The sequence below is a fragment of the Ovis aries genome, chromosome 1, assembly GCF_016772045.2.
Source record: "Ovis aries strain OAR_USU_Benz2616 breed Rambouillet chromosome 1, ARS-UI_Ramb_v3.0, whole genome shotgun sequence".
NCBI classification, from domain to species: domain Eukaryota; kingdom Metazoa; phylum Chordata; class Mammalia; order Artiodactyla; family Bovidae; genus Ovis; species Ovis aries.
Window position 1 is genome coordinate 196587526 of NC_056054.1, and position 24601 is coordinate 196612126.

The following is a 24601-nucleotide window of genomic DNA, read 5'->3' on the forward strand; positions in this document are numbered from 1 at the left end:
GAAAAGAAATATCCAGTCTCCCGCATTGCAGGTAGATTCTTTACCATATGAGGCACCAGGGAAGCCCAAGAATACTGGAGTAGGTAGCCTATCTCTTCTCCAGGGAACTTCCCGACCCAGGAATTGAACTGGGCTCTCCTGCATTGCAGGTGTATTCTTTACCAACTGAGCTATGCAGGAAGCCCATCCAGGGAAAAGGAATCCCTAAAGCCTGAATCACTGACACTTGAAGTAGGCATGCATGGGCAAAGCAATTAGAACTTAAGATCTGAAGAACCAACGCACAATCTGAGGCACTGTCACTACAGTTTATTTTGAGCTTAATTTGATTCTCAGTTAATTTTTGGATTAAAAAAAGCATCAGCACTATTTATCATACTACAACAATATTTAGAACCTGCACAATGAATTCAGAATGCCCCAAATTCAATTCAAAGTCACTTCATGTACAAAGAGCCAGAAACAGTGACACATTTTTAAAGGAAAAATAAAATCAACAGATGTCAACCCTAAGATGACTAGATGTTGGAATTATCAGACAATAAGTTTAATACAGTTAGTATAGCTATGCTCAATGAGATAAAGAGAAATAGACTTTCAAGAAATGAAAGATAAGAAGTCTCAGCATACAAATAGAAAATATAAAAAGGAACTAAATAGAAATGGTAGAACTGAAAAATATAAGATCTAAACTACAGATTTCCTGGTTAGGGTTAAGTAGGAAAATGGAAGTTTAAGTGAGGTTAAATATAGATCAATAGAAGTAATCCAATTTGAAAAAGAGGGAAAAAAGACTGAAAAAATATAATCTGGGCCTCAGTGACTTATGGGTAATCTCAAGGCACATAGGCTATTAGAGTTTCAAAAAGAAAAGAAGCAAGTTTGGGGCAGAAAAGTTTTGAAGAAAGGGATCTAAAATTTGCCAAATCTGATGAAAAACATATTTATTGGTTCCAAAAGATCAGTAAATCCCAAACAAGATAAATTTGTAAAGAATAATGCCTAGGCATATCATCACAGTCAAACTGCTGAAAGTCAAAGATCTGGATGGAGAAAATGCTGAAAGTACCCAGAAAACGGAAACTTTACGTCCAGGTGAATTATGATTCAAATGATAGTATATATGACATCAGACCATTAAGAACGGACAGAAAACAGTGGAACAACATACATACTTAAACTCTAGAGAGGAGAAAAAAAAAAACAAACTAATGGTTAACCCAGAATTCCATATCAAGTAAAAATATAATTGAGTTTTTTTTTTTAAAGACATTTTCAAACAAAGCAAAATGACAAAAAATGCAGTTGAACTTCTTTAGACTCCAAGAGAATTGATAGCAGAGGGAATCTCAGATTTTAAAGAATTATTAAAGTTTAAATAAATAAAGATTTAAAGTAGTCAATAAACAGTTAAATACAAAATAATTTCTCATAATTCCCTTAATATACAAAGTTACTGTAGAAAATCAACTTCATTTTGTATACCTGCAGCAAACACATTGAAAATGAGATTTTAAATAATTTGCATTAATCTCCAAATCATAAAATCCTTAAAAAAAAAACTGTACAAGACCTTTACACTGTAAACTACAGAGAATTAGAGTAATTAGCAAAAACTTAAATGGAGAAATATTATGCATTTATGGATTAGAAGAATCAATATTAGTAAGATGTAAAATCTCTTCAAAGTGATCTACAAAGTCAATGAAATCTCTGTAGAAAAGTTGTTTATAGAAATTGAATAGTTGATTTTTAAAGTAGAAATACAAATTATGTAGAATAGTGAAAGCAATGCAAAACAAAACGAGCCCTGGATAACTTACGCTATCAGACTCTGAAAATTACAATAACATTATAATAATCAAACAATGGAGTATTGGCCTAAGGATAGATGTAAAGATAAATGGAACAAATCAGAATATCCAGAAATACACCCAAACATATAGATGAATTGATTTTAAAATAAGATGCCAAGCCAATGGGAGGGAGGGGAATGCATTTTCAAAAGGTAGCATGGAAACGAAGAGAAATCAGATTCAGTTCAGTCATTCAGTCATGTCCAACTCTTTGAAACCCCATGAACCGCAACACGGCAGGCTTCCCTGTCCATCACCAACTCCCAGAGTCCACCCAAACCCATGTCCATCAAGTGGGTGATACCATCCAACCATCTCATCCTCTGTCGTCCCCTTCTCCTCCTGCCCTCAATCTTTCCCAGCATCAGGGTCTTTTCAAATGTGTCAACTCTTTCCATCAGGTGGCCAAAGTTTTGGAGTTTCAGCTTCAACATCAGTCCCTCCAATGAACACCCAGGACTGATCTCCTTTAGAATGGACTGGTTGGATCTCCTTGTAGTCCAAGGGACTCTCAAGAGTCTTCTCGAAAACTGTAGTTCAAAAGCACCAATTCTTCGGTGCTCAGCTTTCTTTATAGTCCAACTCTCACATCCATACATGACTACTGAAAAAACCATAGTCTTGACTAGACAGACCTTTGTTGCCAAAGTAATGTCTCTGCTTTTAATATGCTGTCTAGGTTGGTCACAACTTTCCTTCCAAGGAGTAAGCGTCTTTTAATTTCATGGCTGCAATCACCATCTGCAGTGATTTTGGAGCCCTAAAAAATAAAGTCTGCCACTGTTTCCACTGTTTCCCCATCTATTTCCCATGAAGTGATGGGACCAGATGCCATGATCTTCATTTTCTGAATGTTGAGCTTTAAGCCAACATTTTTACTCTCTTCTTTCACTTTCATCAAGAGGCTCTTTAGTTCTTCACTTTCTGCCATAAGGGTGGTGTCATTTGCATATTTGAGGTTATTGATATTTCTCCAGGCAATCTTGATTCCAGCTTGTGCTTCCTCCAGCCCAGTGTTTCTCATGATGTACTCTGCATAGACATTAAATAAGCAGGGTGACAATATACAGCCTTGATGTACCCCTTTTCCTGTTTGGAACAAGTCTCTTGTTCTGTGTCCAGTTCTAACTATTGCTTCCTGACCTGCATACAGGTTTCTCAAGAGGCAGGTCAGGTGGTCTGGTATTCCCATCTCTTTTAGAATTTTCCACAGTTTATTGTGATCCACACAGTAAAAGGTTTTGGCATAGTCAATAAAGCAGAAATAGATGTTTTTCTGGGACTCTTGCTTTTTTGATGGTCCATTGGATATTGGCAATTTGATCTCTGGTTCCTCTGCCTTTTCTAAAATCAGCTTGAACATCAGGAAGTTTACAGTTCACGTATTGCTGAAGCCTGGGTTGGGGAATGTTAAACATCACTTTACTAGCGTATGAGAGGAATAAACCAAAACAAACAAAAAAGAAAACACTTAACCTTAATTCACACAAAATCTAAATGTTTTAAAGGCTTAAGTATACACACTAAAGCCATAAGACACCTATTTTACCTATTTTAAAGTAAGCATAACCATGGAGAATTAAGGGTAAACAAGCATATCTTAAAATATATAAGGCATAATCATCCACATACATACAAGAATATACATGTAAAAGTTGCGTACATATATATCAAATAGCTTTTATCTAGAAAATGTAAACAACTCTTACAATTCAATAGTTAGAAAGTAATTCTTTTTTTTTTTTGAGTGTTCAAAAGATTTGAATGGATAATTTATAAAATAATATATGTGAATAGCCAATAACTACATGAACAGATACTCAACATCATTAATCATTAAAAAATACAAATTAAAACACAAAGAACTACTACTATCACCCTTAAAAACAGTTGCAATGAAAAAGACTGACAGTAACAAATGTTGGCTAGGATATGGAACAACAGACACTCCCATAAACTACAGGTAGGGGTGTAAAATGATACAACCAACAAAAACAGTTCTTCCATTTCTTATAAATTTAATAATATACTGCCCATAGACTCTGCCATTTCACTCCTAGATATTTACACAAGTCAATAAAACCAATGTCTATGAAAAGGTATATCTGTAATTGCTCATATCTTGATTTGCAATATTCCAAAATGGAGAAAAGGCAACGTTCAACATTGAGTGAGCCAATAAAATAAAAAGTAAATGTTATTGAAAGGTTGTTGCTGAACCACTCAAAGACACCAGAATTCTGGGCCTCCGGAGGAGAATTGAGAGACAAGCCTTGATCGCTCAGAGCTTCTGTGTAATAAAGTTTTATTAAAGTATAAAGGAGGTAGAGAAAGCTTCTGACATAGACATCAGAAGGGGGTAGAAAGAGTACCCCCCTTGCTAGTGTTAGCAATGGAGTTATTTACTCTCCAATGAATCCAAAGAATGTCTGGAGGTTGTTAAGATCTCACCAGACCTACTCCCTTAATTTACATTTTAATATAACATGATTCAGTTCAGTTCAGTTCAGTTCAGTTCAGTCACTCAGTGACTAAAGTTGGAGTCCAACTTTAGCCAGGCTTAATCCAGAGACTGTCCTCAGGCAGGATACATAATCCTAAGGAATGTGGGGGGGGGGGGAAGGCTTGTCCTTTCTTCCTCCTTGAGAATTCTAGACCCCTCTCTCCTTGGGGACCCCTAGACTTCTTATCAATCTGCCTAGGAAGTGACTCTCTCATTACCCACTCAGTGGAATTCTATTCAACAAAGATTTAACTACTGATACATACAATAATATAGATAAATCTCAAAATACTTTTGCTAGGAGAAAGCTGCTAGACACAAAAGATGACAAGATGAGATGATTCCCTTTATAAAAATACCAGTTAAACTGTGGCAACAAAAATCATATACATGGTTGCTTGCAGCCAGAAGTGGAGGGACGACTAACTATAAAGCCACAAGAAGGATCTTTTAAACATAATGAAATGTTATATATCACAAGATGGTGAGTTTGGGGGTATATACAGCTGTCAATACTCATTGATAACACATTTTAAATAAATAACAGTTTTTTGTATGGACTTTCTGCTTAAGAAAGTTGATAAGAAAAAGGTATTTATGTATACCTTTAAGTTTTGCTTTGTTTCTAAGAGTAATTTCTTTTTCTGATAATTTTACCCTAGCTTATTGCAGATAAATCATTCTTTTGAGAACAGCTAGAAAATATGGAAACCATATTTAAAAGGGCTGCTCAATGGTATCACTAATATCTTCTAAAACTATCAGACTTGAGAGGCCAACATAGAGAGGAGAGAAAGGTGGGTGCAAGATTCAGCACATTGATCTTTTTCCTCTTAAGGAATTTATTGATTGTCAAGTTGCATTTGAGAGGCTGAGAAACCATGAACAGTTTCTGACAGTCTAATGGGAGTCTTTGAAAAAAAAATGGAACACACAAACTACCAGTTGGTACCTAGTAATGTATGTCCTTAGAAATGCCAGGACAATTTTCGTGTATACAAACAGCTTAAATAACAATACTGAGAAAGAAGCAATCATTGTACTTGGAGGGAAAAGCACATCTAATTAGATGATATTGATGCTAAGCTTTGAATTTGAGTTGTATTTAGTGGAGATGGTATTCCTAAGCAGAAGGCATAATCACTGACTAGCTCTTCATAAGGTTTCTCAGAGAGTTTCCTTCTCTTTGAGCACACAGCAGAAGGTCAAGGCGACAGGAAAGCTTCCAGAAAGTTCTAAGGTAGTCCCTGCCTTTTTTTCAGTAGAGAGAATGGATGTATTTGCTTACTGAGTTTCTTTGCTCAGTTAACTTTGCCATGGTTAATCTCCCTTGTTCTAGTAGCAGAATTAAGTCCTATAGGCTGGCATTTTCAGTATGTAATTCAGGATGTAATACAAATGCCAAGAAAAAGAGAACCATTCTTTTGGAGCCTCTTTATTGTCAATACCATTCTTTAAAATGACCTAATATTAAGGTAAATCTTGAGCAGGAAAAATGTCATTAGCTGGCTTTTACCAGTCTCACTACTAACCTTGGGGATCAGAAAAATGAAGTTTTGTTCTTGTCCTGATAGTGAATGATCTTGATCAATTAATCCATCTCTCAAATTAAGAATCTGACGAGGCCATCAGACTAGAATATCATGCCACAAACAGCGGAAGAAATATTAAAACGCCAGCCAATCCATTTTCTATACTGCATATTATGCTGACTGCAATAATAAAAAAAAAAATTAGTAACATACATTCTGCCTACTATAAGAAAAGTTCCATACTAAGTCTGATATCATTGAGTTACCCTACACAATGACCATTCCTGTGAATCTTAAAAGACCATTGAAAGTTTCCTGAACAGTATTAGATATTAGAACATGTCTAAAGGGAACTCCTTCTTATCACTTTTCTTTGAAAATTTCCCTCCTCCTTAAAGTTCCTCATTAACTTAGCTATATCTTTCCCCAGCTACGAAAGCAGTTGAGGCAAAAGGGCCACATTATGGTATGGTGATGAGCTTTGCAGAATCGATTTCAAATTTTTTAAATGCCTAATCTGGAAAGCAAAAGTATGTTATTAAAGCAAATTACAACTAATAATGATTATATTGACAAAAACATTTATCTTGGTATTTCCTAGTGTCTTACAATCTCTTACAAAACTAATTCCAGGTACCTTCATATTTACTTTTTATCTATAGATTTTTCTGCTGTTAATGTTTTGCTGTAACAAGGAAGCTGAATTGGTTGGCAAAGATCAGTTGTGTGATATGAGTCTTGAGATAAAGGTATGGCTTATTCTAATTTTGTTTCCAGAATTCTGAGACATTTCACTCAAAATAATTTCTGAGTGATAGTCATAAACACATATAAACACACATATCCATACACACACATCCATTAACCACAAATACACTCTCTAAGGTATGGTGAGAGACTATTATTATCATTTTCATTTAGTGTTTTCACTTCTATGTTTTAACGCAATCCATAGTTTCCCTCTTAGCCATCAACTACAAATCCCTAATTAAAAGCAGTAAAAGGAAAAATGTAAAGAGGGAATTTCTTTCATTAATTCTTTGGGAAAAAAAATAGTCCAATAAAAAACAAGGATCCATCAATTTGATCAGAGCCCCTGTAGAGAAGATTTTCCTCTCTGATAAAGTCCCAGCTTAACCTGACTTGGGCAATTCACCATGCCTTCATTACTTCTTGAAGTTGATGCAGCCACCAAGTGATAAGTTTAAAGGAAAAAAATCAAAATGTTCAGCATGGCAGAATAAAAAATTAGTAGAAGTCTACATACTAGATGTCATCAAAAGCAATCCAACCTGAAACAACTCCTTGAAGACATATTGTTATATGAGGTTATTAGATAGCTTCTTTGCTTACACCGTTTCTCAGGTATTCTGACACCCTGCAGCCAGACATCTTATACAAAGCACAATTAACCCATTACATGAGCTGATGGTTATAGCAAGGATGATAGCTTCTCTGTGTTGCTTTCATTATCTGAGTTCAAAACACAACTATTGTTATTATGACTATTATCTGAATTCAGTGAAGTGAAGTCACTCAGTCGTGTTTGACTCTTTGTGACCCCATAGACTGGGGCCTACCAGGCTCCTCTGTCCATGGGATTTTCTAGGCAATAGTACTGGAGTGGATTGCCATTTATAAATCCAAATGACTAGTCAACTTCCTCCCTTGGATGATTAAGCACCTCAAAGATTTTCTAAAAAGCTCAAAGATTTTCTACTCCAAAATCACTACCTTCAAAATCACCCCACCATTAGTGCTATTGTTTACACCAAAAACCTGAGACATTTTATTAATTGTTCTTTCTCTCAATTCCTACTTTCAACAAATCAATATAATTGTTGGCATTAGTAAAAAAAAAAATCCAAATCTGATTATTTATAATCCCAACTGCCAAGCCAAGCTCCAGTCTACTGTTATGTTTTTACATATGCATGTACTGTAACCCTCCAGGCTTCACTGTTCATGGAGTTTTCTAGGCAAGAATACTGGAGCAGGTTGCCATTTCCTACTCCAGGGAGCTTCCTGAGCCAGGGATCAAACCCTCATCTCCTGTGTCTCCTGCTTTGGCAGGTGAATGCTTTATCACTGAGCCACCTGCAAAGCCATAGTCTACCCTTATCCCTCCGATATTGTTCCTGCTTTCATTTTTAGGCTGTGTGCTCCACATAGGAGCTAGAAAGGTCCATTTTAAATATAAAACAGATTATATTGCTTCCCTATTTATACTTCAATGGCATATCACCACTTTTAGAATGCAATTCAAGCAATTACAATGGTCTGAGGGACTTCATAGATAGATAACTGCCCATATCTTTGGCTTTCTCTCTTTCTACTTTTTCTCTTCCATTCATTTGACTGCAACAGAACTAGACTTATTGGTATTTCTTGAAGACAATTCTTCCCTGACTTAGGACCTTTCCACTTGCTGTTTTTTCATCCTGGAGTGCTCTTTGCCCATACTATGGGATGACTTGTAGTCTCATTTCATTTAGGGGTTTGCCCAACTATCACTTCAACAGATGGTGTCCCTAAATGACCCCATTTAAAATAGCATGGCAGAAGCAGAAAAGAGTAGATTTGGATAAAATTCCACAGAATCTTGAGACTTGGTGGTATTATAGAAGAAACCTCTAAAGATTTGCAGCTCCCCTTTTTTTAATCAGTAAAATAGGTAAAAATAAGGCATGAACATAAAGTATGGCAAAATTCTGAGTATAAATCTGCATGAAAACGGGTCATTAATCTCACAAAACTGTGAAGATGTAGGATTATATTTTTTAAGTGATTGCAAATAATTGGAAGCAATATTTCACTGACAACAGTAATATGGCAAAACCATATATACACCTATATTGATATATTGCTTTGGATTTTACAGCTCCACAAATGGTTATACAGTGATCTTCAAAATGATCTGATGACAATAAAGAAAATATAGTACTATTTAAATCATTCAACTACGAGAAAACTGAGATCCTAACAGTGAAATAACTTGCGATCACAGTCTAGAAGTGTTAGATTTTATATGTATTACAACATTTCTATAACTAAAACTTTAATACCTTTTGTGTAACACCCTCTATCAGGTCTAAATACGAGAGAGGAAGATGCAAACTTAAATATTCTGCCCATTAAGATCCACATTGATGATTACTCAGTAATCTCTAATGTGTTGATATACATACTGAACCATTCCTACTTACACAAAGAATGAGTTGTGGGTTTTGTTTTTTTTCATTACTTCAATCATCAAAGCAAAGAAATTGGAAATTGTTTGGAGAGAGCTTATAGTGCTCTTCTCAGTTCCTGAGTTTGTCACCACAAATGAGAGTCTTTCATAGACCATAAAATTAACTTTCTCCATTGCCACTTGCCCAGCTGCACAAGGCAACCTATACGTCTTTGTTAATTGGGTGAAGCAAGCTTGTTATGTTTTCCTTTCCTTCTCACTAGCAACACAAGCTGTGTGAAGTTTTCCAAAGGGAAAACCCTCCTTGACAAGATGTACTCCTGACAATATGTCAAAGCAGTGTAGGGCCAAGGTTCCAATGAGTGAAGATAAGTGAATATTGCCACACATCTACATATCTAGAATGACAACAAAAGTAAATTTTCTCTAAAAGCAGAAGAAAGTATCAAGTTTGGGAAGTTTAGAATAGTTATGACTTTTATCGTAAATTCTGGGTTGTAGAAATGAAAGGTAATTAAAGATTATTTAGCCTAGTCTCCTCATTTTTGATATGAGAAATCAGAATCTTGAGTGAAAAAATAATTTCTTCTAGTTCATACAGCTCATTAGTAAGAGTCAGAAAGAAAGTTCTCCAAGTTTTCTGTCTTTTGATACTTATAGGAACAGATGTTCACAACAGTTAAGAATAACAAGCTTGGGGCTCAGTAGAATTGAACACCTGGATGTTTTTAATATCAGGCAGTCTACTAGTTGCTACTTTCACCATTTAGAATCTTGGCCCGCCTCTCACACTGCATCCAGCTCTAACTGTTCCAGTGGGAGCTCTTAGGGAAACAAACCAGAGCATCAAGAAAAGAAACAAAAATCAATTCTAGCCTTCCACAATCCGAAAAAATGTCTCTGTCATTGACACATGAATCTCAATATTCTGACAAGTCTTCTTTCCAGTACCCAGGTTCACACCGCCAGTTGGACAGTTACACATAGATATTTAAAATGTACTTCAAACACAAAACATGTAAACCCAGTTGCATTATTTCCCTTGCATTACATGTTTCTCCAGTTTTATTCCCTCTCCCAAAGTAACAGCAAAATTCTAAAATGACTTGCAAAATGTATTTATTAATAATTTAGTTTCTATCCTTGTATCCTCCTCTGTGAAAGATTGCCTTCCTCTAAACTCCACAGCTTCCTAGATATAGCAAGTTTCTTAAAGTTCCTGGGGGTTAACATCTTCAGTTGTAAAATAGAGACTGTAATTTCACTTCCCCTCATAAGATTGTTATGGTGAGATCATGGTGGTTATTGGACAGTTTCTTCTGCCTACTTATTTTTATCTTTCTTTTTCCATTTTATATAACGGGCATGCATTTAACTTTAAAATCACAAAATAAACTCAAAAAGCAAAAAGCACATCAAAGGCATTTTTTCATGTCATTTTTGTGATTATTTCCATGCAAAGATAAAATACACCCATTATTTTTAAGTTAAGGCAGTAACCACTGATTATATAATAAAAAGTAGGTCCCTGTATCCATGACAAAAAAAACTGTATTCAACAAAATTCATTTCCTCTTTTCCTGGACACACAGCCATATCACTACATTTTCAATCTCACTGGCAGTTAGGTATGGCTCCCTGATAGTTTCCTAGCCAATAAGTAAAAGTTTAAGCTTCAGGCCTTCCCATTAAAAACCTCCCACACGCCATTTACTGTGATCTTTGCCCTTCTTTTAGCTAAATTTTAACATCCAAGAAAACTTTGGAAACCACTGGGAAACAGATACCACAAACTTGATCTTCTTGAGTTCCTGAATGACTATATGAAGAGATGATCACCTTCATCAATCCAATTAGTGTTAAATCTCCAAGGACTGATACATGTCGTTGCTCAGTCATGTCCGACTCTTTGTGACCCCATGGACTGTGGCTTATGAGGCTCCTCCATCCATGGGATTTTCCAGGCAAGAATACTGGAGTGAGTTGCCATTTCCTTCTCCAGGGGATCTTCCTGACCCAGAGATTGAACCCTGGTCTCCTGCATTGCAGGCAGATGTTTTACCCTCTAAGCCACCAGGGAAGCCAAAGACTGATAAATGAACAAAAAATAGACTTTTGTGGCATTTGAGCTATTACACAATTTGAAGTCTATATTTTACAATAGTAAGACAACTTTAAATACATTTGGCTTCCTTAATGAACTGCTCATAGGAGTTAGGATAGTCTCTGTTTATTCTGTGATAAACAAAACCCCCAATCCTTAATAGTTTAACATAACATAGTAAGCATTTATGTGTTGTTTCTACAAACCTCTCGCCAGATCAGCTGACCCTCAGGCAGCTGTTTTATACATGAATCAGTCATCCAAACTGTTTTTATCTTGTGGCTGCACCTTTTCAACACAAGACCCTCTGCTTGAAAACAGAGGGAAAGACTAGAGAGTTTTAAAAAGGCTTTTCAGTCACATTTTATTTGCTAGAACTAGTTTTGTGTCTCTGGATAAAAACAAGAAGTTTGGAAGGTGTAATATTCTGTATATCCAAGAAGAAAAAAAAAACTAGAAGACATGAATACCAGTCATGTTTACCACACAACTGTAATCTATTTCTTATACTTCTTACCAGAAAAACTGTTCACACATTTAAGCATATCATAGAATATTAGATAAATGAGAAGATACTATAAACAGTGTTTGATGTCTTACTTTTCTATAGAATATATTTTGCAGATTACAATATAGATCATTCTGTAAACAAGGTCCTACAATATAGCACTGAAAACAACAACTATATAGCACAGAGAACTATACTCAATATCCTAAGATAAATCATAATGGAAAAGAAAATTTAAAAAGAATATACATATGCATAACTGGGTCAATTTTCTATACAGAAGAAATTAACACAACCTTGTAAATCAACTATATTTCAATTTAAAAAGATATAGATCATTCCCTTTTTAAGTTTTCATTTAAAATATGTCCCTTATCAGTGGATATTTCATTTACTTGCATATATTTTCTATTGCAAACAAAATTGTAGTGAACATTCTTTGGGTTTTTATAAGACGATCTATGGGATAAATACCTAGAAATAAACTTGCCAAGCTAGACTTGTATTTTTAATTTTGATATATGTTCTCATAATTGAAAAATTTATAATTTCCTCTCAATGACTCTGCATCAATTTATATTCCTACTAACAGTTTATAAGGGCAGGCTTTCCTGCCCTTCACTGTCTTCTGGAGCTTGTTCAAATTCATGTCCATCGAGTCAGTGATGCCATCCAACCATCTCACCCTCTGTTATCCTATTTTCCTTCTGCCTTCAATCTTTCCTAGCATCAAGATCTTTTCCAATAAGTCAGTTCTTTGCATCAAGTGGCCAAAGTATTGGAGTTTCAGCTTCAGCATCATTTCTTCCAATGACTATTCAGGACTGATTTCCTTTAGGATGGACTGGTTGGAGCTCTTTGCAGTCCAAGGGACTCTCAAGATTCTTCTACAACGGCACAGTTCAAAAGCTTCAATTCTTCAGTGCTCTACTTTCTTTGTGGTCCAACTCTCATATCCATACATGACTACTGGAAAAATTGTAGCTTTAACTAGACGGACCTTTGTTGGCAAAGTAATGTTTCTGCTTTTTAATATGCTGTCTAGGTTGGTCATAGCTTTTCCTTCAAGGAGCAAGCATACTTTTAGTTTCATGGCTGCAGTCAAGGCCCACAGTGATTTTGGAGCCCAAGAAAGTAAGATTGTTCACTACTTCCATTGTTTCCTCCTCTATTTGTCATGAAGTGATGGAACTGGAAGCCATGATCTTAGTTTTTTGAATGTTAAATTTTAAGCCAGCTTTTCACTCTCTTCTGTCATACTCATCAAGAGGTCCTTTAGTTCCACTTCACTTTCTGCCATTAAGATAATATCATCTGCATATTTGAGGTTTTTTATATTTCTCCTGGCAATCTTGATTCCACCTTGTGATTCATCCAGTCCAGTATTTCACATGATGCACTCAGCATAAAGGTTAAATAAGCAGGGTAACAATATACAGCCTTGTTGTATTCTTTTCCCAGTTTTGAAACAGTTCATTCTTCCATGTCCAGTTCTAACTGTTGCTTCTTACCTGCATACAGAGGCAGGTAAGGTAGTCTGGTATTCCCAATTTTTTAAGAATTTTCCACAATTTGTTGTGTCCACACAGTCAAAGGCTTTAACATACTCAATGGATCAGAAATAGATGTTTTTCTGGAGTTCACTTGCTTTCTCTATGATCAAACAAATGTTGACAATTTGATCTCTAGTTCCTCTACCTTTTCTAAATCCAGCTTGTACATCTGGAAGCTCTTGATTCATGTACTTTTGAAGCCTCACTTGATGGGTTTTGACCATGACCTTTTTAGCATGTGAAATGAGCATAATTGTACAGTAGTTTGAACATTGTTTGGCATTGCCCTTCTTTGAGATTAGAATGAAAACTGACCTTTTTCAGTCCTATGGCCACTGCTGAGGTAGTCAGTGTTGTAGGCAAGGTATCAGCAGACAGGAAGTGTATATTTTTATGAGGGAGACATCCCCTTAGTAGTGCTGGGGAGCAAAATACAATGATAGAACAGCCAGTGACTGGGAGGTGACTTGCATAGTCAGAGAAGATCTGTTTGTTGTGGTAGAATTTTAAGTTAAGACCTGGATGACAAGAGTAAACCAGATAAAGCTGGGGAAAATATGCAGGATGAATGAACAATTAGTGCAAAGATATAAGGTCTTTGCTACATGGCATATACTACATAGTGTGTAGGAAAAGTACGAGTATACTAAGGTGACCTAGGACAGGAAGCTATGGGAATTCAGAAGTTCAAGAAATATGTGGAATGGGAGATAGGGGATTTGTGAAAAAATCTAAATGAACCTCAAGTTTCAGTGGGCTGCCATCAGAAGGACATGTGTCAAGGTCAAGGAATAGAACTCAAATTTTAGAGATCTGCTTTATAACACCGTGTCTACAGTTAACAATAGAGTATTATGCATTTAAAAACTTGTTATAAAATATGTATCATGGTAAGTGTTCTTAACACAAAAATAAAATCAAGAGAAAGTCAAGAAACAAGTTCTTTTGGAGGTTATGTGTATATTATTACTTTGATTGTGGTGATGTTATCTTGGGTGAAGGTGAATATCCAAATTCATCAAAATGTATACATTAAATATGAGCAATCTTTATTAATCATATCACAATAAATATGAAAATAAGAAAATAATATGGAAATAAGAAAATAAAAACATAAACTGATAACTTCTATTAAATAATCATAATCTTCCACCACTTTATCCAGTGATGATTAATACTTACTAACACAAATGGAAGAGTAACCTCAGGAAGTCTTTGGTGAGCTTTCTCCAAAAATACCATAAAGAACACCTAGTCACTTATTTCACAATCTGAAATTAAGTAATTTCCCCTAATATCCAAGATATAAATAATTTCAAGAAAGAAATTTAATTTTCATTTTTAAAACTTTAAATCATATCCTCCTTTCCTCTGTCTCAAAATAAATTGATTTTTAATTTTCATTTGACAATCTGTCAGACAAAGATACATTCTCATTGCTTGAAACTTTCAAATATTTGAGTGAACTCAGGCAACTACAACACAGTAGAAAGTCTATTAGATATAGTTTGTTAAAATGAATAGTTAAGGTATCAAAATATGTGAATTATTTTCATATTTTGTAGTTACAGACAGTTCAAGTTAATTTTTTAAATAATATCAGACTTGTTCACTTTGCATTCACATATGCTTTCTAGAAGGTCAAAAAGAGTGGAGTTTGTAATATTTAGTGTCATATAGAAAATCTATCTAAAATATACTCTTCTATACTTCACTCAGCATTTTTTAAATTTAGCCTAAAAACACAATATAAAAATGTGCAGATACAAACTTTAAATATAGCATGGAAAAAAAAGTCTAAATACTGGTAGTAGTTGAAGGAGAAGATATAAGACCCTTTTTTTAAATCTCTTTATTTTGACTAGATTAAGGATGATTGAAACAATACATTTCTAATTATCCACATCTCTGCCTGCTTACCTATCAATCTAACCACCAGCAAAAAAACAAATACTTTCAGTGAATACACACAATTATTGGTCTGCTAATCTAGGCTCCGTCCTCTCCAGCATGGAAGGCTCAGAAAGTACTTAACATAACTTCAAGGAAACATAGCATATTAAATGTTTCCTAGTTCCCTAAATTCTCTTGTTGATCAGATCCAATTACAAGTCCCCTCATAGGATTTACAAATATCTGACTGTTTTGAATTCTCAATTTTAATTACTTGTGCTTTTGAAGTACTAATCAGGAAGGAGAAACAAAAGAAAGAAATTAGGAAAGAAGCTTCTATTGTATTTCCAAAGAAAGTAATGCTGGAGGTTACAATTAGTGTTCCTTTCAATTATAGTACCTCTCATTGAGAGGAGAAAACAACACAAACATAATTAAATGCAAAGTCTTAAAATAAAACTTTAAAATATTTATGATGCTTTCTCAATTGTTTGTTTTTAGAGACAAGAAACAGTTTGCCCGGCTCTCTCAATTTATAAGGTGATGTCTACACACTGTCCTTGCTGAGTTCAATAAATCTGACACCCGTCTTGCTGAGCTGATGTAATCCACATCTCACCTCACTTCAATTTGTCTGAATTCCCTTGATAACAATTGCCATATACACTGATGCTTTTATTTGTAACTAAGAAAATTCTGATGCTGCCTTTGGCTTTTTCCAAAATGCCAAAAGCTGACACATTTTAATTCAATAGCTAATTCCTCATAGCTTAATCATTTCAGGTACATTCTGATACTTATTTTATATATTTTTAAGTTAGTAACAGTTTTCTACCCTTCCAAAAGGGATATTTTTCTTCCTGCAATCAAATTGCCTGTCTTTCTCTATGCTGGAAGTTGTTATTCATCCTTTGATAAAGCAAGGAGGTTCAAAGCCATGGAAGACAACCTTGCACTTTGATCAGCTCACACTGTCATTTGAGATGCATTACCTCGAAATGTGGCTTTAAAAATCCAGATACCTCAGGTAAAATTATCAGAAAATGTCCTCTTAACAACTCTTCTGTTTAGGCCACAAGTTGCTTTTCTTATCCCTAACTTTAATCTTTTAGATAGATATAGGACCTTGACATTCTGTAAGTTTCCTAGCTCTTGCTATTGGCAGAAAGATGTCTTCATAAATCATTCCCAGAAGAGCATGACCATTTAAACTGTTAGAGCTAGAAATTGTGTGATATAATTGTAGGCATACCTGTTCAACCAGTGATTCTTGGCATGACCTTAGGAAAATCACTTCACCTTTCCAATTCTCATTCATTTTTCATTTGTGGAGCAAATGGATATTATGGTTCTCTCTTCTGTTCTTGCATGGGATAAACCAGAGGGATAACATGAGAGAAACAGCATACTACAGTGCTGTAACTGATTACTAAAAAGGAGAATGCATTTTAAGAAAATAAACAAATAAAAAAACTCTAGTAGGAGCAAATAATAACAGTCTCCAAGATAGTTGATAAAAATGTGGCTAATTGTGTATGCTGCAGTTGAGTATATATGAATATCTGTGAAATGAAACAGATGAAGGTCTTCTTGATTTGACTATATCATGCTGAGCACCTCTAATCTTACCTTATAAAAGTTTTGATCAAGCATATATAAATATTGTTTCTACTTCAGAAATCATCATGTTCCAGGAAAACAATTAAATTAGACCTAGACATATCCCAAGAAATTTCAGAAAGAATTAAGTAGTTTCCTTAATTCTAATTTAAATATATTATTAATTTTATACTACATTTAATGAGCAAGTAAACTTATACATGCTGATTTTCTGTCCTAGTTTTTTCAGAATTGGTTGTATTAATTATCAGTATAAGCTTCTAAGACAGAAAGGTTTCTGAAATGTCTTTATTCACTCCAAAAATAAAATTGAGTGGAACTCCTAGAGGAGAACATAGGCAAAACACTCTCAGACATAAATCACAGCAGGATCCTCTATGATCCACCTCCCAGAATGCTGGAAATAAAAGCAAAAATAAACAAATGGGATCTAATTAAAATTAAAAGCTTCTGCACAACAAAGGAAAATATAAGCAAGGTGAAAAGACAGCCTTCTGAATGGGAGAAAATAATAGCAAATGAAGCAACTGACAAACAACTAATCTCAAAAATATACAAGCAACTTCTGCAGCTCAACTCCAGAAAATAAACGACCCAATCAAAAATGGGCCAAAGAACTAAATAGACATTTCTCCAAAGAAGACATACGGATGGCTAACAAACACATGAGGTACCACTTCACACCAGTCAGAATGGCTGCGATCCAAAAATCTGCAAGCAATAAATGCTGGAGAGGGTGTGGAGAAAGGGAACCCTCCTACACTGTTGGTGGGAATGCAAACTAGTACAGCCACTATGGAGAACAGTGTGGAGATTCCTTAAAAATTGCAAATAGAACTACCTTGAAACAACCTAGATGTCCATCAGCAGATGAATGGATAAGAAAGCTGTGGTACATATACACAATGGAGTATTACTCAGCCGTTAAAAGAATTCATTTGAATCAGTTCTGATGAGATGGATGAAACTGGAGCCGATTATACAGAGTGAAGTAAGCCAGAAAGAAAACACCAATACAGTATACTAACACATATATATGGAATTTAGGAAGATGGCAACGGACTTTTGGACTCAGAGGGAGAGGGAGAGGGTGGGATGATTTGGGAGAATGACATTCTAACATGTATACTATCATGTGAATTGAATCGCCAGTCTATGTCTGACGCAGGATGCAGCATGCTTAATGCTAAAATAAAATTGAGTGGAGCACATTATGGCCATTGAAATACATTTAAGTATTAATTCATTAATATTTGTGTACAGTGTAAAATAAGAATCTAGGTTTTTTGTATGTGGGTATCCAATTTTACCAATACCACTTATTGAGCAGATTATCCTTTCCCCCACTGTATATTCTTTGTGCCACTTCCAAAGATTAGGTGACTATTTATGAATAAGTTTATTTTAGGGCTCTCTACCCTGAGATAGAGATCTTCCACTGATCTTTAAATATGTTTTAAAGTCACTGCCATACTGTTTTGACTATTATAACTTTGTAATACAGTTTGAAATTAAGATGTTTGATGCGTCAAGCTTTGTCTTCTTTCTCAAAATTGTTAAATAAAAAGGCAGGGACACTTCCAAATTCATTTTATGAGGCCAGGATTACCCTGAAACCAAAGTCATATAAGGACAATACAAGAAACTGCAAAACACACACACACACACACAAAATTACAGGTCAATATCCCAAATGAATACAGATGCAAAAATCCTCAACAAAATACTAGCAAGCCAAATTAAACAGTACATGAAAAATATCGCACACCATGATTCACTGAGATTTATTCTTGGAGTGCAAGGATGGCTCAATGTGTGCAAATCAATTAATGAAGACACCATATTAACATAATGAAACATGAAAATCATATGATCATTCAAGAGATTCGGAAAAACTATTGACAACATTCTACCTCATTTTATGATAAAAACGCTCAACAAATTAGGTATGGAATAAATGTACCTTACCATAATAAGGGCCATATATTACAAGACCAGAGCTAGCATCATACTATATGTCAAATACCTGAAAGTTTCTCTTTTAAGATCAGAAACAAGACCAGGGCACCCACTCGCACCATCTCTATTCAACATAATACTGGAAATCCTAGCCAGAACAATTAGCAAGAGAAAGAAATAACTGGCATACAAATCAAAACAAAAGTTAAATTGCTTCTGTTTGTAGCTGATGTGAGATTAATAAATAGAAAACCCTGAAGACTCCACCAAAAACTCATAGAATTAATAAAGGAATTCAGCAAAATTTCAGGGTACAAAATCAATATATAAAAAATCAGTCACATTTTTCTATACTAACACAAAATATTAGAAAAAGAAATTAGGAAACAATCTCATTAACAACAGCATCAAAATGAATGAAATACTTACAAATTATTTTAACTAAAGAAGTTCAAGATCTATACATTGAAAATTACAAGACATTGATGAAATAACTGAAGACAAAATAAATAGATTTCTCATATTCATGAATTATAATAATTAATATTGTTAAAATTTCTATTCTACTCAAAGCAATATATAGATTCAATGCAATCCCTATCAAATTTCCAAATGGTACATATTACAGAAACAGAGAAAAGCATCCTAAAATTCAACTGGAACTGCAAGATTCCACATAGTCAAGGCAATATCTTAACTCCATAAATATTACACTACTTCAATGCTAAAGCAATTGAAGAAACTAATAAATTCACACCTCAGGGCAAAGTCTGAGACTTGACCTTTCATGTTATCTGTTTAATATTTAATCAGTTGATAGAAATCAATTGATATAGAGAGGAATGTTTTATTTGTATGCCAACTTTCTCACCTTAATTCTCTTCTTTGATTAATGCTACTGCATTTATTGAGAGACTAAATCTTTGTTTTTCATATTTTACAAGCAGAAGTTATGAATAAGTGTCCCCTTTAAGGTTAACCAAAACTTAGATTCCTTTCATAGGGATGCTTATTTATTAATCTATTCATTCAACACACGGTTAAATTCTAGTAAGTACTGGGTATTATTATAAACACTGAATATAGCAATAAGCTGAAAAGCTGAAAATCTCTTTTATTCTAGTAATAGACAACCAGCCAGAAATAAAATAATAAAAAGATTACTGCAGAATTAGATAAATAAGCAGATTTAGAAGATGAAGCAAATAAGTAGATTAATGAGATGGAGAATAGCTGTGGGAGGAGAACACCTCTAGCTAGATAGTTTTAAGGAAAAATCTCCAAGAATTTTCCTTAAAAGCTAATACCTGAAGGGTAAGTAGAATTACAAAAAGAAGAAGTAATCATTTTAAGCCCTCAATGATGAGAAAGATTAGAAACATTCAAGAGACAGAGGAGACAACTATGAGAAATAGAAAATGATATGGGTATGGAGATATAAGTATTGTGTTTTAGGTCTTGAAGACAGTGACAAGTAATCTGCAGTTAAATTAAGTTTTATGGGATGTTTTTGAAGGCTACTAAGCATGATCCTATCTTATTAAAAAATTTTTGGTTTCACTGCAGCAGGAAGGATATTATACATATGCTAAAATTCAACTGAATATGAGTCTGGAGCTCAGAAAAGGAGATGAAAATTTTGAATATATCACCATAAAATCTATTCTATTTAGAATAGAAAATTTGATTATAAAGAAAATGACACAAGTGATATAGCATTTAAAAGACAGAGATGCATAGAAAGGAAGATCTCACATGGGAATTTTTAAAATAGAAAGAAGATCTTCCAGTAGCCAATATTGGAACAACTGGAGCAACAAAATAAAGTAGTATTGGATTATAACCAAAATTATAAAACAAATATCCATGAGTCCATATGTTATGAAGTCAAGCTTGCCTTCTGCTCACCACAGGACAGGCCAATGAATTGGAGACGAAATGTTGAGGCAAGTTATACAACTTTATTCAGAAAGCCAGCTGACCAAGAAGAAAGCAGACTAATGTCTCAAAATAACCATATTATTGGAGTCTGGATGCCAGGTTCTTTTATAGAACAGAGATGGGGAGAGATGAGGAAGTAAAGTAAAAAGGACATTAATCTTGCAAATATCTCCTGGAATGACCAGTCTTGGGAAGGGGGTATATTAATTTCTTCTTTCTTGTAGCTGCTCACAGGCAGATAGGGTCCTGAATGAATGCATTTTGGTTTACCATTCAGGCAAAGGGGCAGGGTATCCTGAAGCAGGCCATTATGTATGGACAGTATCCTTCAGAAAACAAAAGCAACAAGAAGCAAAGGTTAAAGTAAGAGAAACAGATCCAGCATGAAGTCAGTTCTTTCCTGTAATATATATACATACATGTAGGTGGCAAAAAATAGACAAACCTCCTGTGCAGAATTCTAAATAATTTATGTAGAAACTCCATTCTATAGCAGATACACCATAACCCCACTCCTTATATGTGCTTCACACATAATGAATTCCTTCAAAAAGATTGTATAAAAAGGGGAAAATAGAGTAATTTTTCAAAGGATTAGCCAGACATTCACTAGTTTAGCCAATGACCAATATCAACATCAAAGTGACAAATTAGGTTGTCAGTACACTGAATATGATTTGGTGAGAATGATATTCTATGCCATTTTTAAATTTTAACTTTGTGGTCTTCCTCCCCAAAACTGGTAACTCCAGTTCAATCATGAAAAACACATCACACAAATACCACTGATGAACATTCTTCAAAATATCTGACAGTTACTCCTCAAAACTGTCAAGGTCATCAAAAACAAAGAAAGTTTGAGAAATTGTCATAGCCAAGAGGAATCAGAGGAAACACGATGCAGGCAGAAGGATAGAAATAAAGGGTAGAAATAAAATGAAACTAGAAAACAGACAAATAATAAAACTAACAAAACCAAAACTTAATTTTTTGAAGGATAAATAAAATTGGCAATCTCCTAAATAAATCAAGGGGGGAGGAAAAATTAGTATCATGAATAAAAGAGGGATTTTTGCTACTATTCCATCAGACGTTAAACGATAATAAGAAAATAACATGAACACTATTATGCAAACAAATTCCAAAATATAATATGAATACCATTATGGCAACAAATTCTACACTTTAAATGAAATGAAAAATATACTGGAAAAATATAACACAAAGTTGACATAACAATAATAACAAAATATGAATATTTATATGTATATTTTAAAATAACATTATCAAAAACCTTCATGCGAATAAAACCAAGTAATTTCAAGTGTGAATTATATTAAAGATCCAAGAAAGAACAGTACCAATAGCATACAATCTTTTTCAGAGAATAGAGGGAATAAGCACTGCCCAAATCAATTTATAAAGTTAACATAAACATAAATCATTACATAGACATTTTAAACAAAATTATGACCATGTCCCTCATGAACATAGGGAACACAAAAATCTTTAACAAATTATTATAAAATTAAGCCAAATAATATATAACATTATAATACAATGTAAACAATTAGATTTTATCCCAGAACTGCAAGATTGATTTAACAATCAAAAATCAATCTATGTAATTCACTATATTACCAGAATAAAGAAAAAAAGTGATAATTTCAATATATCCAATTGACAAGTATTCATTCATGATAAAATCCTAGTGAAACTGGAATAATAGGAGTATCACCCAAAATATATCATTAACATTACACTTAATGTGGTGGTGGTTCCATTACTAAGTCGTGTCCGACTCTTGGGACCCCATGGACTGAAGCCCACCAGGCTCCTCTATCCATTGGGTTTCTCAGGCAAGAATACTGGAGTGGGTTGCCATTTTCTTCTCCAGGGCATCTTTCTGACCCAGGGATCGGACCCATGTCTCCTGCACTGCAGGTGGATTCTTTACCACTGAGCCACTTAGTAACAGACTGAATAGCCGCCGGTTGAGATCAGGAACAAAGCAAGGGAGCTCACTTTCTCTGTTTCTAGTCAACACTGTCTTGGAGGTCCTATCAATTGGAACATGTAAAGTATAAGCAATAAAATTTATAAAGTTCAAAAATAAAGAAGTAAACTATTCTTTCTAGATGTCATTTTGCTTACCAAACAAACAACAACAAATCTATAAAACAACTGTTAAAACCAGTGAGTAAATTTTAAAAGTTACAGGATAAAGAACTAATATAAAGAACTGCTTTCCATGTGCATATATTAACCACAAGGAAATGTAAAGTGGAACCTTTAAAAAATCCATATACAATAGAAAAATATAGCAAGGAAAACCAAGATCTTTGCACTAAAATTTATAAAATATTGTTGATAGAAATTAAAGAAGGGGGAAATAAAATAACATCTTATAAATGGATTGAAAGACAGTTATTGTTAAAATGTAAATTTTCCACAAAATGGCCTACATTTTCAATGCAGTTTCAATGTAAAACCCTTTAAGCTTTTTTTGTGTGTTTTATTCCACAGCACCCAGCATAGTGCTAGGCACACAGCAGGTACTGCAAGGGAGGAAAGAAGGAAAGAGGGGAAAGAAGGAAGAAGTGATGAGCAGGACCTTGTGAAATCCTCCTGGGAATGAAAAGCCTTTCTTGATTTCTCTATTTTTCCTTGCCACTTGAGTTTTTGTAGAATCAGTATGATTCTATTTAAGCTAATACCTTTTGTAGGAGCTACTTGAGAGGGAGCAAAGATAAAAACCCACAAATAAAATTTTCTCTCTTTTTTTTTCTTTTTTTTTTTTAATTTTTTAAAATTTTAAAATCTTTAATTCTTACATGCATTCCCAAACATGAACCCCCTCCCACCTCCCTCCCCATAACATCTTTCTGGGTCATCCCCATGCACCAGCCCCAAGCATGCTGCATCCTGCGTCAGACATAGACTGGCGATTCAATTCACATGATAGTATACATGTTAGAATGTCATTCTCCCAAATCATCCCACCCTCTCCCTCTCCCTCTGAGTCCAAAAGTCCGTTATACACATCTGTGTCTCTTTCCCTGTCTTGCATACAGGGTCGTCATTGCCATCTTCCTAAATTCCATATATATGTGTTAGTATACTGTATTGGTGTTTTTCTTTCTGGCTTACTTCACTCTGTATAATCGGCTCCAGTTTCATCCATCTCATCAGAACTGATTCAAATGAATTCTTTTTAACGGCTGAGTAATACTCCATTGTGTATATGTACCACAGCTTTCTTATCCATTCATCTGCTGATGGACATCTAGGTTGTTTCCATGTCCTGGCTATTATAAACAGTGCTGCGATGAACATTGGGGTACATGTGTCTCTTTCAATTCTGGTTTCTCGGTGTGTATGCCCAGAAGTGGGATTGCTGGGTCATAAGGTAGATCTATTTGCAATTTTTAAGGAATCTCACACTGTTTTCCATAGTGGCTGTACTAGTTTGCTACTACTACAAAGCCACAGTCATCAAGACAGTATGGTACTGGTACAAAGACAGACATATAGATCAATGGAACAAAATAGAAAGCCCAGAGATAAATCCACACACATATGGACACCTTATCTTTGACAAAGGAGGCAAGAATATACAATGGAGTAAAGATAATCTCTTTAACAAGTGGTGCTGGAAAACTGGTCAACCACTTGTAAAAGAATGAAACTAGATCACTTTCTAACACCGCACACAAAAATAAACTCAAAATGGATTAAAGATCTAAATGTAAGATCAGAAACTATAAAACTCCTAGAGAGAACATAGGCAAAACACTGTCAGACATAAATCACAGCAGGATCCTCTATGATCCACCTCCCAGAATTCTGGAAATAAAAGCAAAAATAAACAAATGGGATCTAATTAAAATTAAAAGCTTCTGCACAACAAAGGAAAATATAAGCAAGGTGAAAAGACAG